Below are 16,141 nucleotides of genomic sequence, written 5' to 3'. Positions count from 1 at the left end.
GACCAAACCAAAATAAACAATAAATTTCCGTAGTCTGAAAACCGTGCATCTTCCTCAAATCAGGCAGGAAAATATTCATTGGCAAGAGCACAAAACTCAGCATTAGAAATCTTGTTTAGTGAAGATCCTAAATAGTTCCTTTGATATGTTTGTAACTGCATACCTAAACTAAATAATCACATGATCGTGTGAACAAAGCAAGAACAAAAAAGAAATATTAGCCTATAATATCCCAAAATTTGGAACCAATACACTCCAGCCTAGTGAGTATGTTAACATGCCAACGTACTATGCAAGATGAAGCTATGAAACAGGAGAACCAAGTTCCTAAAAAGGAGATCGAACGCAATAAACAGAACTACCAGAGTGTGCATATATCATATGTGCATTACATCCGATGACACTTACAATTATATAGTTCTTACATAGCAAGAAAAAAATAGATACATGTGATGTTCAGCTGCTGCAGCTATTTAAACGGACACACAAACTGTAGTTGACCGCATATACAACGCCTGCAATACTTGCATACATCATGTAACCAGGTTCCAAACATACCATTCGAATTTTTTTTTGAAAGTCATACCATTCGAAATTGTGTGCCTTTAGCAGACACAATTACATGTACCTTTGCAATGAGGCTCTGCCACTCATCAACTCCAACAGGATCACATGCCGATGGCGCACGGACATGCTCCGAGCTGGCCGTGGATGCTGACATATTTCATGAAGAATTTGATGTCAAAAATAAACCTCTTTCAGTTAGATGTCCTCAACAAAACTCTCACTATTTGTAAACATGATGGTTTATACTGAATTTTAATTTGATGTCAGTGTCACACAATCTACAAAGATTAATCTAAGGCCTAAAACCAGCAAACGATTCTAGCTCTAGTAATATAGCACAAGTCACTGTTTTCTCTTGCCACTCGCTTGGAGGCGATTGCCGAGCTCAGTTCCTTCAAGATATATACACAAGATGTTAGTCAAGTGGCAATCAAGTACTACCACGCAACAAACATTATTTTCAGTCAGCCAGCAAACTAATTTTTGAAATCATGGTCAGATTAGTGGTGTAGAGACACAAGTTTGCATCACACTATGATGACCGATGATAATTGGCACAAATCCCTATTGTGTCACCTGGAGCCTGGGATAAACAGCCATGTCAAGATGTACATGCCAAGCTAGGTACATCACACTTTCAAAACCAAAATCTCAGCCATAAATGGACCTGTAGTCGTTAATTTTCCACACAGGGGAAACTGTGACAGTTATATTCTGCAAACAACAGTTTTTACTAATGTGGTAAACCATAGAAGACAATGCCTGAAATATCAGGAGATAGTTAAATCTGTGCTAATAAGAGAGAAATACAGTTTGGAGAATACCACATGCACAAACACATGGAATCCCTTTTCTTTATAGAGCATGGCAAGGGCATATACCATCTTGTTTATAGAAGGTTTGCCAGCAAAAATACTATCTGAAGATCTACAAGCAAAATCGAAAGGGACAGTACATATGATAGGCTACCAAGCAAGCATCCATCTTCTCTAACTGAACACCATTCCATCTAGCAAGTCGATTAAGAAATACACAAAAACTTCAAACTACAATGTACAAGCTTGGGCATTGTAGTAGATGACTGGATAGTGCACAAAACTCATAAATTTGCAGCGCTGAAACTCATACATTAGCAGCTTTGGGATAAATTTACAGTGGATATGGCCATATAATTCTGAAACTCATACCAGTTTACATCTCTGAAATTTAACGACCTGACAAGTTCTGATTACTGAACACTACAACTCGACTGACTACAAAATCCGGTCGATCTCGAGTGGAATCTCAAGCACACGCCACCTGCGGCTGGTGACGATATCAGCTCGGCCAAGGCTGAGCTCACCCAAGGCTGCATGCAACTCGAGTGAGCATTAATTATGTTATAAAATAATTAAAAACACAAGACCATATAAATTCTAGCACATGCTATTACCAAAGATAGTATTAGCAGTGATCGGTAATGTTATTAACATGTATATATGATCTCTGATTTGCATGAATGCGAAACAGGAATCCTGAGTATGGGAAGATTAGAGAAGGATACTGCTAATTTATTTCATAATAAAACTGGCAAGATAATGGATATTGAACTATCGGGAAAAGTGTCACAGCAAAATTATACTTCGTATGGAATTAAAAACGGTGCGGAGGTACTAAGCTGCAGAATGAAGATGTTTTCTTACTCAAAGAGGAGGAGATATGCTGAGACATCCTTACACACCTAATTATCACCTGATAAGAACTGTTGATTTGAAGGATGAGAGCGCGTGGAAATATGTCAAGATATTAGACCTGCAATTCTACACACAAAGCATATGTACACATGACACACGCACAGAAAGCATATGTACATGAAATCTATTAACAAGGTTCACTTCTCAATTCGGGAAAATATTAGAAGGAATTCACATTTGCTCACCCAAGATATTAGAACTACAATTCTACCACTGAAGTCTTAGCTGGCACTATATTTTTACTGATTATAGACATAAGTTGCACCCGTTCTTCAACAAATTATGCTACGAACATAAGAAAATATGTTACCAAGGAAGAATGCATGATATATGGACTAACAATTTTTGCCTCGACATATTAATAATAAAACTTTGACAGGAAAACTGAAGAAAAGTTTGAGTGGTACAATCTTCATCATAGAACAAAAGAAACACGTATAGGATGTGTTGGCTTCCAAAATTTAGAAAATACTTTGTGCAAAAATATCAAGTATTCAAAGAGAGGAAGAAACTAAAATGGAAAAAATATGAAACATCGTCAGGTCACCTAGGCCACCAAAGAATAAACCAAAGCAAATGAAATTTGAACCTCTACATCCAGAACTTTCCGAATCAACGATCAGCCTGCGTTTTTAATGGCTAATCGCAACATGTTCTCGGCTAGGTGATGGAACCGAAAGATTTCCTTTTGAAATAAAGGTAGCACATGCAAAAGGAGGACATTTATATTCAAGAACAAACAAATGGTCAAGAACGAATGGCAAAAGAAAAAGAAAAACAAATGTTCAATTATTGGTCTTAAACATTATAAACTGATTGGGGTACTTCATCTACATGGATGGGAAATGCCTTTTTTTAATAGTATTATTCTACATTTTTTCGAGGTTGAATAGAGATACTATTCAATTCATTTGCCCCCGCGCAAATGGGTTGAAGAGAAACATATTGAAACCATAAGCTTTACCTTAGGAGTTGTGACCTATTAACATGTTATTGTAAGGACGATTACTTAATATGTAAACTTATGTGAAACAACATATTATATTTTGTTTGGAAATAATAATTGATGTGACTGAATGGCGCAAGTGTTGGATCTCGGTATCGTAGGAATCTATACACAACTTATGCCATGAGAGAAATTCTTTGGCAATGGACAGTATGAGTTTGCAGCGTGGCTTCCTTGGCTTCGATATGTTGTTCGCTGAACATGGCTTCGTTGTTTTTAGAATGTTTTTCTCTTTGTATATGTTGTTTGCTTGTAATTTCATTGATTTGTAAGTTGGTATTCAACATCTACGTAACAAACCTGGCCACATATGGGTCTCTATTAATCTAATGCCAGGCACTTGACTTCCTTCTACTCCCTACGTTCCGTTTTAATTAACTCAACCGTAATTTTACAAAAAAAAACCTGTTGTTTTTTACTCTCTACCCGCACGTCCTCCTCGTCACGAATCAGGCCGTCGGACACTCCGCTCGACCCAGCCCAACCGCTCCGCTCCGCGCCTATATCCCCAATTCTCCCCAGCCGCATGGATCATCCGGAATCACATCGTCAATGCACTGCCGCAGGCCGTCCTCGAAGCGATCCAGCTCCCGATCGTAGGACCGCCTCCCGTCGACCAGGCTCCCGTTCACCCCCTTGCCGGGAGCGGGAGGGCAGCCCATGGAGAGCCACATCCTGGCGCAGCCGTACGAGTAGCCGCCCGCCTCCGCGCGCCTAGCGGCGACGCTGACCACCTCATCCGCGGCCTGGCCGACGACGATCTCGTTGGCCCAGTATTCGTCGAACGATGATGATCCCTGCTGCTATTCATACGCCTTTGTTTCCCTCGATCGATCCCAGCTGGACCCATCGATCGTTTGGCGAGCTGGTGGTAAATCTTAGGGAGTCTGTTTTAAAATTTGAAACTGTATAGGACGGGAATGTAAAAATCAATTTCCGAAGCGTTTTTTCTCCCCCAAGTTAATTAAAACGGGACGGACGGAGTATATGCGTTTGAGATTCATTTACTTTAGAGTCGGAATTATTTGACTATATGCCCAGGTGACAGGGTGAGAATTTAAACCACAAGTTCTGTCTCGTTTTAGCGCATGCTGGCTACCTTGTTGATGTCGGTCCTTAGGGTGGTACAAATGCAATCACTTGTAAGGAGCCTAAATGTATTCAGTCCTTAGGGTTTTGAATGTATTCACTTATAAGGAACTCTAATGTATTCATGTGATACATAGATCGATGAAGAGCTCAATATGTCTAAGCACTAATTTAAATTTATCACTAAGAAAAGCATATTCTTGTCAAAGATCACATATATATTTGTGCTCATTACTCCTTGCACTAAAAATTAAAACTTAATTCACTTGGCAATAATTTGTATGTACACAATATGGAACTCCTCTTTGGGCGTATCCTGGATCAGCCGTAGCAGGCACTCTTACTCAAGTTGTGCGGCAGACACTGCAATATTAAACATCAGGCCACATTGTGTATTGAACAGCAATGCAAAACTATAGCGATCATGGATCGCCAAAACTACAAAAAAAAACATCACTGTTTATCCTTTCTAAGGAATCCAAATCAATAGTGGAACAAATATTAATAATGAAAGAGTTTGTTATATAGTACATAATTAGTTCCTACTTCATGACTGATGTCTCATATACTTGTGCATCCATCAAGTATAAAAAAAATAATACTTACGAAAGAGAAACTATAAGCACGTAATAAAAAGCAAAAACAATTACTAACCATGACTGGTGTGCGATCAAGCATTCTAAGGTTTACATAATATCAAGAAGATGACACAACTTAAACGACACATATTTGCTTGACAGTCACGTGCTAAGAAAAATGACACAACTTAAGCGCCACATATTTGCTTGACAGTCACATGCTTAGAATGCTTGATCGCACACCAGTCATGACACAACAAATGTATATGGCAAAACTGAAACGACACATATTTGCTTGACAGTCACATGCTAAGAAAAATGAAAGTATTTATCATTCATCACAAAATTCAAAGAATCTCCGAGCGACTGACCCGATGAGAACCTAGTTCGCAATCGAGGTAAAAACTTGATATAAATGTGTGCAAAAGATTAAAAAAAGGATTAAACTTCGCATGATCAAGCATGTCGAAACACAATAGCTTACATTGCAAATCTGAATATACCAATAGAGCATCAGTAGAGTAATCAATTAGAAAACTAAACAGAGCATCATCATGTACTCTTCTAATCATCTGGCATAAATGACATCCACTAAGGTACTATTCGAACGAGACAACCAGCATATCAAATATTTTAATCGATTAATCAAGCATGCATCTAACATCCAAATGCCAACATCTCACATGGACCAGCTAGTAGCTAACCTCCAAATGCATGCAGCTAACATCCGAATCCAACAAATACTACTACTATTATAGAGGCACAACAACACCACGAGCATACAGTAGAGAGAAAGGAGGCACATTCTAAATAGGAGCAGGTGGGCGGAGAGGTGAGAGTCGATGATGAAGAGAGGAGTCATACCTTGCCACCCTCCTGGGAGAGGGTTGTGCCATGCTGGAGAGGAGGAGGCTGGCCGACGAGGCAAGAAGCTGGCGGAGGAGGATGTTGGTGCAGATCCGGCAGAGGATCAAGCTGGCTGCCGCTTGAAAGGTGAGAGCTCCTCTCTCAACCAATTTATGTGGACTGGTTTGCTCATCTCTCGCTTTCCTCTCTTTTCCCTTACTTTGGGTGCCCAATTTTCCTCCCTTACCGCCCCAATTTCTCTTTGTCGCTTGAGCTGGCACATGCTCTTTTGTTTCCCACTCAACTTCGCACCTGATCAATAACAACAGTTTCAGTGAGCTTTAACTAAATATACTTATCAACATAAATAAAAAATCAGCAGTCTACCATAAGGGAATGTATTTGTTGAACACATCATATTAGCATGACATGATATGACCAGGATGCATAGAAAATGTATCTGATGTTAAGACGGATATAGAGCCTCAATATAATTTTACTTACAAAATTTATATTTACGAAGCCTCAATATAGCTATTTGAAACCGATCTACCCAGGAAGCTAATTTCCAACTGAAAAAGAAGCAAGTAAAGGATTAGTTAGAAATAAAATAATGATGTATAATTTGAAACACCATTCTGTAGTTACTACTTTTCATTTCAAAGTATGGTTCAGAATTATATGGATTTAATAAGTTCCCAATCTAAAACCCAAAAAATCAACAAACAAAGCTAATAAGTTTTTAGTCAGATGGTATCATCCGCAGACGCAAAAGGCTGCAGCGCAAAGACCATATCGCTACACGTGATCCCGAGCAACGTGCGAGTTCATCCCATTTTAGATAATATTGTATATATATGCCTATATACTGAATCCTAGAGGAAGACAGAAAAGTAGGAAGCAACATTCAGATCCAACAAGCCAACAAAAAACACACCATAATGTGGACACATACCAAAGGTGGCAAGCAAGTATCCAAACCAAAGCAGGGAACAGAGGATACATGTGGAACTTTGGCAATGTATATCCTTAGTTACCTGCAAGATAGGTCAGTTAGATTGCATACACCACCACGGAAAATGTGGCACGAAGGAAAGTCTACAAAACTGCTTTTGCCAGAAGTAGATGAATACTCACAGATGCAATAAAATAGTCATGTTTGCTATTGGTACAGTTAAATGGAGACTCAGCTGAGAGGGAAGGTGAGAAAGAATTACACTTTCTCATCTCGGCACTAACTATGCAAAGCAACATGAGTGAAACCAAGGAGCATGCTAGGCCGATGATCTACTTCTAAATCGCAAATGGCAGATGATCTACTTCTAAACTGAAAATGGAAGATTGGTGGTAAACAAGAAAATAAAAAATGTCAAAATGCAGTGATCGTGGGTTGAACATGTGACCTTCAGATCTTCAGTCTGACGCTATCCCAACTGACCTATCCCCGCTAATGAAATGCCTAAAAGCAACCAACTCAGCGAGAAGAACAATGATCCGGGAACACTCCCTGCACCTGAAGAAGGTGGCAAGGAATCTGCAACTAAGTGATCACAATAAATAGCACAGTTAAACTGCAGCCTATTTTTTCTATGGGAAGAAGCATAAGCAGTGGATATGAGATAGTGATACCTCAGCACGAGATATGAAACTCTAGCTGCAGGGACAGTGAGGGCCTGCAAGTCAACGGTTGCCCATCGTTCTGAAAGCACCAACCGCCGTAATTACCTCTGTCCATCTCGCCGTAACACTACTCTATGAAGTTGTACTTAAAGGCCATGAGAATCAGTTTCAATGTTCACACACAATATGCCACTAAATCCATCAGTGTGAAAACAACCAACATTGACCACGGCAAGGGCAAAAGGCAGCTTGTCGGTCAGTGCTGCCATCAATGATAGTGGGCTTCTTAATGAGCAGATGATATTGCCATGGGGATACATTATGTACCATTAATGATTATGCACATTAGGACATTAGGTGTGTAGTGCATCTACTGCAGCCTAAAAACCAAGATCAAGCAGAAACCAAGCCACACATGACTAAACACTGAACTGAAGAGAAGACGACAGAATGAATAACGACCACTAAACCACACGACCAGCTCGAGGAAGAAGGCGCAGGACGAAATACTCCGTGAGAGATGTCGTCTTGACATGTAAAGAAAAGGATAAAATTTCTAATCAACCTTGTCAATAAGTTTTACCAAAAACAAAGCTGAAAATGTTGAGTCCTGCTTCTGCATTTAAAAATGGAAAAACCATGGACCATGTATGCAACATGGTGTTGTTAATCGCTCACTACCTTGAGGCTGCAGCGACACGGATTGTCCGCTCTACTATATGAACACAACCAGATAAATTGCAAAGAACTTGCAGCTGCACTGAGTTTCAAAAATGCGCTTGTTTTATTCTACTGAATAAAGCTCAATTATAGTTCGTTCCGAATCCGCGATAAATAAAAAGTGCCCAAATCTGAATAAAGCTCAATTACAGTTCACACTCTCGGTTTTAAATGTACATTCAGTCATAAATCCTTCCAGAACTATTCTCCTATTAACATTATTGCTAACCATTTTAATGAGAATTGGCTTCAAATTAAGAGCATTGGCAGTTGATAAGGCAGAAGTAAATGCAGACAGATTGTTGTTTTGGATCAAACTCATTACATATTTTTCGGTTTCAATTCGGACTGATTCACCAATAAATAACAATGTGGCGAGAGGGAAAATAAGATGCCAAAAGCAAACATAAAATAGAATATAGGAGCAGATTTGACTAAACTTTCCTACTAACGTCCCATATCATAACCGTTTTGTTTGTGGAAGCTACAATATAGCCTCCAAATTTGGATTCCACTCAACCTGGAAGACCTCCCCCCCCCCCCTACAGGCGCAAACTGTGCAACACAAAACATCAGTTACTTAATAGCATATCAGTTAAGCTGAAGAAGATCGGGTAGATTGACTGACCAATGGGAACCATAAAACTGAGCATGATAAACAGAAATACTGATTAAAGAAGACATGCACCAATAAAGAAAATCACACTCATGGTTATCGAAAGCATGCAAGCTTCTTGATAGTGTGCACAAGTCAAATAGCTTAATAATTGCATCGCCGGATCGTTGTAGAAAAGATCTACTTGAACGGATTGAAGGACAATGAGCTGAGCTCGACAAAGCAATCATGTACATTACGAAAAGAAACCATGAACAAAACACCACGAGAACTAATTGTTTTATATTGTCAATCTCAATTCCGCAATAAAAGAAACTCACACTCTTTTTTCGATTAAGATACACACCCATGTATGCTACATGTAAAATGCAGCTTATGCAATTTCCCATTTAGGGTTTCTGACAAAGTAAGAATATGCCAGATAATTAATGGAACCTGCTGTATATCCTTTTATATTCATTCCGTACCTCATTCGCCACTCATCACAAAAGCACCAGCACTAACATCGTGTGTTAATTAATGGTAAAAAAATCCTTCCTACGTCAAAGCAATCCAGAGATCCAATGAAGCCTTAAAATGACAAAATGCAATCACAAGTCTAAAAACAACTGAGTGAGACATGCACTGTGGAACAGACTTGTTGCATGCATATTGCACAACACTACCTTCCCAAACTCCAAATCAAATCTTCTTGATTTTCTGCTCCACGCCTGAGCTGCCCACGTGATCCAAATAAGCTTGCCTCAAGAACCGGTGCCTTGCAAACCGACAAACCCTTATAGGCCTTCACCTTTAGACCAATACGCTCAGCACGGAAGCAAAAGTTTATCTCGACAAGCCCTTATAGGCCTTCACCTTTAGACCAATCTACTCAGCATAGAAGCAAAAGTTAAAACTCAAAAGCATCAGTTGGTGATTGGAAATTTTACCTCTACACTATCCAAATCAAATCAGCAAGATTACATCACAGATAAAATCACAAATAAAATATCTGATTAGAATACACTCGGATTAGAACCACTTTATCTCCATCTCATAAAAACACCACTACCCAGCCACCATATGCTCCTATTCTCTCCATCTCCATGCTACTCCACCAGTAGGTTCATACCCGACGCGGTGGAGCGCAACCAGAGCAACCCTTGGAAGCAACAAATGTCTCACCCAAAAAGGTCCCCAAACAAAAAAAAGGGAGGAAATTCACATGGGGCTTTTGACCATGTTTCTAGCCATGGAAACAATCATCAGAGACACATTTATTCATCTCATGCTCCCTTCTCCTCCCTTATCTAAATGAACAAGTAAATTAACCATTTTATATCGACCTGTCTCGCCCGGTCGTCGCCTGCCGCAAGGAAGCACGGTAAAATAAAAATCCTCAAAATAGAACAATACCAGCAAATGGAATTGAAACAAAACCAAAGCAATCAAAAAAAAGTAAGCGTTCAAGTACCTTTTCTAGAAAACCATATTGCCCTATATAAAGCACAAACCCCATATCAACCAACTTTCTCATCTTTACCATAACCATTAAATCAATGGACTATCATATACTGGATGTAGGTCTGCAAATACCAAAGAAAACGGCAGCAGAATAGTTTAAGTGAACATGTCCCAGGCTCCCATGATTATCACAAAGACTGCAACTTTTCATCCCTCTTTTACTCGACTGATTTTTATCCCTAGTAGAATTCTGCACATACCTGAAATAAAGCATTATCAGAACCTTATGCAGCGGCACCAAGATGGTAGCTTCTAATTACCCTCCTATATTTACACATCCTTAGCCAGTATATATGTAGTGCATGTATGGACCGAGCTGATCTGTACCGACTCACTACACCAACAAGGTGGTACATGTTTGCAAATCAACTTTATAGAAAAATGTAATTACTCTGTCTGGAAACTTTATGAACAAATATCTATTATTACCATGTATTGATCTGACTGGTGTAGCAGGTGTGTGGTACATGATGCATGGAAAGAACCATATGCACACTTTAGAGCTAAGTCTAGTCACTATTACAGTACAAAAGTTCAATTAGATATTCCTTAATACCACAGCATGGTCTTCATTGGTAGTTAAAGAGGAATTTATTATGAAATGAAACTATATCATATATCCTTTATTAGAAGTTCCAGATATATGTATCAAATGATGCATGAATAGATGATTGCACAGATATACTAACCCTACATATAATTTTGGCATGTTCTATGATAAACGATATACAAAGTTTGGTTCGAATTAAAAGATTGGAAGATAAAACTACAATTCCCATTGTCAAAACATAGCTCCCTGCTCGACATCGCTCTCGAATAGGGTGATTGCAGTTAGTCATCACATTAATTAATCCCAAGAGCACACAAAAGGAACAGAAAAAAGTTGACGTACCATGTGGATATCTAGGATATCAATGATGTAGCAGGACTCAAACGGCACCTCCAATTGGTTCACTAATACATGCTTCCATTGTTGAAACAAATAGAGGGGATTAAATCAAGCGAGTGGTGTTGAACATATGCTCAGAAACGGAGAAGATAAAAAGAGCACATTGACTCACCTTGCGGCCTTCCTTCCCAGCTGTACCGCATGATGAACACTTGATCTACACATCACATGGTGTGACAAAAGCGACTGAACAATCTGGTAGAGGAGATGACGTCACCTATACATTTATAAAAGAAATTTCAATTTGAGTCGGACATTTCAACAAACATGTGGTGGGCAAAAACTACAAGCGATGATAGCCACCTCATCTTAGCCGGGATCACATCCCGAGATACAAGAAGAAAGAACACAATCACAAATTAACATCTCAAATTAAGATGAATCCTTCTAAAAATCAAGAAATAAAGAGGAGAAGGGGTGGTGTTGATTGCCTACTTGCCGCTGTGATAGCACCACGCCCGATACGAGTCAGAATAAGAATCTCAGGTTGGGGAGACCAATCAGAAGGGATGAGGGGGGAGATGTGATGCATCTTCGTGTGGCACAGCGCCGGGCCAGCGCCGCCCCTCCTTGATCCTCTCGCTACTCTTCCAACAAAAATTGTCTAGCAACAGACAGAGACATGAGTAGAAGGGAAGAAAGATGGGAGTAAATCAGCTCACCGTACTTGCTATCAGCTGGACAGCTGCGCGCGCTCGTATGCGGAGTGCCACTCCCCAGCCCCACGTGTGCACCTGACCACCACTCCATCGCCCGCATCGCTCGATTCGCCCTGCATCCACCCTTTCTCGCGCCGTCTTCTTCTGTTACATGGCCTCCTCCGTTGTTGGTTCGCGCTGCTTGCGGCGCCGCAGACAAGCAGGCGTCCCCAGGAGTCGACGAGCAGCGCACGGAGGCGGCAGTGCTCCTACCTTCCCGTCCGCCCCAGAGAAGGAAATCTCGAGCCCAGCCGGCTGTCGACGACCTTCTCCAGCCGATGCGCCGCTGCTACCCCTCTGCGCCGCCACCTTCTCCATGCGCTCTCCCCAAGCGCCTCCCACTGCGACCGTCCCCGTCCGGCCCATCCGAGCAGGAGCGTGCTCACTGCCATCGCTCGGCCGGAAGACGATGTCGAGGGCGGGAGAAGAGGAGAGGACGGGGACGAGGATAGGAGTAGGCGTCGCCGCTGCCCACCTCCGTGTGCGCTCCTGCCGCACCTCCTCCTTTCCACGAACGCCGCAGTCCCCGTCGGGCTCCATCCAGGGGATTGGCGGTGCGCCGCGTCGGTGAGGGGCGGCGCGAGAGGAGACAAGTGCGGGGCTGTAGGATGGGGGATTGGCTGCTTTTCTCGATCTAGGGTTTCACCGTATGTGGACGCGAAGAAAGGCGACGCGAAACGAGCAGCGTCGCAGTCTCCAACCATCGGTCCCCGCGCGTAGCTGGTCCCACGCATCGGCGACTCGAGAGGAAGCTGAATAAGTGAGAAAAATATTCACCGATCGGATGGCTGTGGTGAAAAGTGGGATTGGAGATGGTGAAATGGACGACCCAGATCAATGTGCCCCTTTTGGATGGCTGGTTGGCCGGGTAGTCTAGGAACATTTATAGAAGTAACTAGATGACCCGTTGCGCTATCGCGCAAGTGCAAATAAAAGCGTATTAATATGCCAATGGATGTTGACATATAGGACGGTAATTTAATAAATAATTTATTTCAGTGCTTAAATCTATATTTTTGGTGATTGCTCATGTCTTTAGTTGCTATATGAGCATCAAATGTGGCGTTTATTTCTTATCCATCTAAATTTTACAGAATTATACATGATGTTTCATACCAAAATAGTTGTATGATGATCCTTCATGTATTGGTCATTTAAAGTTTATGCGGAGAGTATTTACGGTTCTATTAGATTCGCCTTCCATTTTTTGCCATGAGATTTTGTTTTCCCATTTTCTGCTATTGTCCATTGATATTAAATATTTCACAATTTCTATAACTTGTCAGGCTTTACCATAACCACATTGGTAAGCAACATATGCAATAAAACTAAATCATCAATCTATCACGTGGATGTCCGCACGTTATGAAGTTTTGTCGGAAATAAGCCAAAATAAACAATGACTAAACTGAAATAAACAATAAATTTCCGTAGCGTGAAAACCGTGCATCTTCCTCAAACCAGGCAGGGAAATATTCATTTGAGAGCACAAAACTCAGCATTGATTCAAGATGGAAAACTGTGCATCTTCCTCAAATCACGCACGGGATAAACAACCATGTCAAGATGTACCTGCCATTTTGATTCAAGATGTACGTACATCCCACTGCCAAAACCAAAATCTCAGCCAAAAATGGACCCGTAGTCGATAATTACAAGTGGAAGAGTAACAACCATGTGTCGGCAGGTTGTTACCTAAAATCGAAGAGTAAGAACCCCATGTCAGCTGGATTAAATCTGCAGTACATATTGCACTAAAGTTATGATAATATATATGACTTTATGCCAAAAAGAGGGAGGCTAGGCTCAAGGGGAAAAGTGAGGGCCCAGCTAGGACAAAATGCACCGGTTGATGTACGATTGATGTAGGATTGATGGTTCATGAAAATATTAGGGTAACGAAAATTCAGTGAAGATGGGAGCTTAAGTATATTTCTAATAGTCAAATCTCATACATATAAAAGCTCTAGAAAAATCTGCCACAGCACTTTCAGTAAACTGACACAATTGTTGCTACCTTGTAGCCTTGACGAAAGAAGAGAACGGGGTCAGCCGAAAAGTGTTTACTTATGGATGAACCAAAAAGTACTATCTTCAGTTTCCATCAAAAACTCAAAATCTTAACAGACGACATAGAACTAAGCAAAGTGACAAAGCAATTGTGTGGCCCCAAAATAAGAAGGCACTAATAATACCTAGCAGAAGGAGACCAAGAAACATCCATAAGTACAAGACATGCTCCAGAATGTAAAATCTGGTAGCAGTAGCAGGAAAGTAGAGTTCTATAACAGGAATAAATGCCATGCTTAGTAACTGTACACCGAAGGTACTTCCCAGTAGGTTCATACCAGAATGGTTGTTAATGGATAGGTGGGTAAAATGGACTTTTCCGCTTCATAGTTGATCCGTCTCCCATTCTCTCGCCAAAAAGTTGAAAAGAATGAATATATTCCTTATAGCAGATAAAAATACGAGCAAAGCTTGTGAGGGGTACTTTAAGGAACTGGGGGTAACTTTAAGGAACTTGAAACTCTATAAAATAAAATGAAGGGTTGTACTTGAATCTCTAGAAATAAATAGGCCACTTGTCTTGCTAATTTTCTCCCGGGATAGCACATATCTTGCTTTAGGCTGCTAGTTCAACAAGGTACTATGCATAGATTAATAATTCTAATCACCATATAATGTAGGTATTGATAAACTGAACACGATTAGTCATGTACATTTTCTTTTAGAGTAAATAATGAATTAAAGGAACTTGTAATCGGACCAGATTTTTGAACAATGTGTGTTTCAGCTCATGGCTCTCGTATTTTGTTGGACTTTATCCAACTAATATATAACATTGACATATTACATTAGCTATATGACTAATTTTGTTCGATGTTATCTGGTAGTTCCTATTACACAAAATTACGAACCACTGGTAAAATTGGCATTAAATGAATATGCTGTAGATGTCAGTTAACAGAGTTTTCCTATGTTTATCCTAACAAACTTTTCATCAAATGACTTCCGCTCCTGGATAATACAGAGAAACCTTACTAAGATAACTGAAACAAAGGTAAGCTCATCAAATCACCAACATCCAACTATAGTAAATATAACATCCAGGCACTGGAACCTAACAAGATAACAAATATTATGTCTGAAATACATCTACTATTCAAGCTGCAGAGCGGTAAACATATATTTGTAACACTGTAATTTTCTCCCTCTTGGCAGATCACAAGAAGAATTGTAAAATACACCAAAATTCACGCACAGAAAGCAACGACACAAAAGCTACAAAACAGATACGGATTCAGTGATAGCTAACCATATGGCGTGTGACATTCAATGAGTGGTGGAAAAGAACTTACCTCCATGGTTGATGCGTATTAAGTTCTTTTCTACAATTCGTTCTCCTCCATGTCTCAATGCTTCATTCCATTTCTTGCACGAGACATGTTTTCTACAATTCGTTCTCCTCCATGTCTCAATGCCTCATTCCAGTTCTTGCACGAGACATGAGACTGAGAGTGCGGTGTTCTAGGGAAGCAAGCCGCCACCTCCTGGCCGTCCCTCCTCCTATGTGCATGCTGGATCTTGGTGGGCATGGGAGTGAGAGAGGATGAGTAATGTGGTAACACGAAACACTATGAAACAATGTCTAAGCACTGAAACAAAAGTTCAAGTGGAAAGTGGTGCATAAGAACAAAACAATCATAGCATACATGCAGCACTCTTAGTTCAATTGAGCTTCTCCCTTGTACTCCCACCACACATCACTTTAATTTTACTCTTTCAACATACAATTTTTCCAATCCATTAAATCAATGCTAAAAACATGAGGGGAATCATGTCAAACATGGCCAGCAACAATTCTGTCCTCGTCACACAAGGAGGCAGTCAGGACCGCAGAGAGGAGCCTGCGAGCATAACCAAACGGCAATCAAAACAAAACAGCAATAATATAGGCGGGATAAGTCAATAAACATACCTAATTGGAGACAAACAATCTGACCTAGCCCATGACCCTAACAAAGACAAACTGGACCTGATATGAACAAATAAACAAATTACACCAGAGAATGACACAACAATTCGCCAAGAAATAGGAAATTCAACCACACTGCACACTCACCTTGACCTCTAGCCTGACCAACCGACAGTGGTGGAAATTTAGCATTCATGCCTCTGCCCATCCCATGGCAACAAACGGCGAACACCAACC

The 16,141-nt window shown here is 40.5% G+C and overlaps 3 long non-coding RNA genes across 3 annotated transcripts; all 3 read right to left on the bottom strand.

The window, feature by feature from the left end:
* Window positions 1-349: 349 nt before the first annotated feature.
* On the bottom strand, window positions 350-833 carry LOC124698879. Its single transcript, XR_007001158.1, has 2 exons — window positions 629-833; window positions 350-515 (listed from the first exon to the last, which is right to left on the bottom strand). It is a non-coding gene; the product is annotated as an uncharacterized LOC124698879 (long non-coding RNA).
* Window positions 834-6,330: 5,497 nt separating this feature from the next.
* LOC124698878 lies at window positions 6,331-9,567 on the bottom strand. The gene is made up of 3 exons (XR_007001157.1): window positions 9,441-9,567; window positions 6,775-6,856; window positions 6,331-6,391 (listed from the first exon to the last, which is right to left on the bottom strand). It is a non-coding gene; the product is annotated as an uncharacterized LOC124698878 (long non-coding RNA).
* Window positions 9,568-15,121: 5,554 nt separating this feature from the next.
* On the bottom strand, window positions 15,122-15,338 carry LOC124704466. The gene is made up of 2 exons (XR_007003568.1): window positions 15,288-15,338; window positions 15,122-15,210 (listed from the first exon to the last, which is right to left on the bottom strand). It is a non-coding gene; the product is annotated as an uncharacterized LOC124704466 (long non-coding RNA).
* Window positions 15,339-16,141: the final 803 nt, after the last annotated feature.

This window comes from Lolium rigidum, chromosome 3 (genome assembly GCF_022539505.1).
Source record: "Lolium rigidum isolate FL_2022 chromosome 3, APGP_CSIRO_Lrig_0.1, whole genome shotgun sequence".
NCBI lineage: Eukaryota > Viridiplantae > Streptophyta > Magnoliopsida > Poales > Poaceae > Lolium > Lolium rigidum.
The sequence above is the reverse complement of the archived record's forward strand: the minus strand, read 5'-3'. Positions and strand labels throughout refer to the sequence as shown.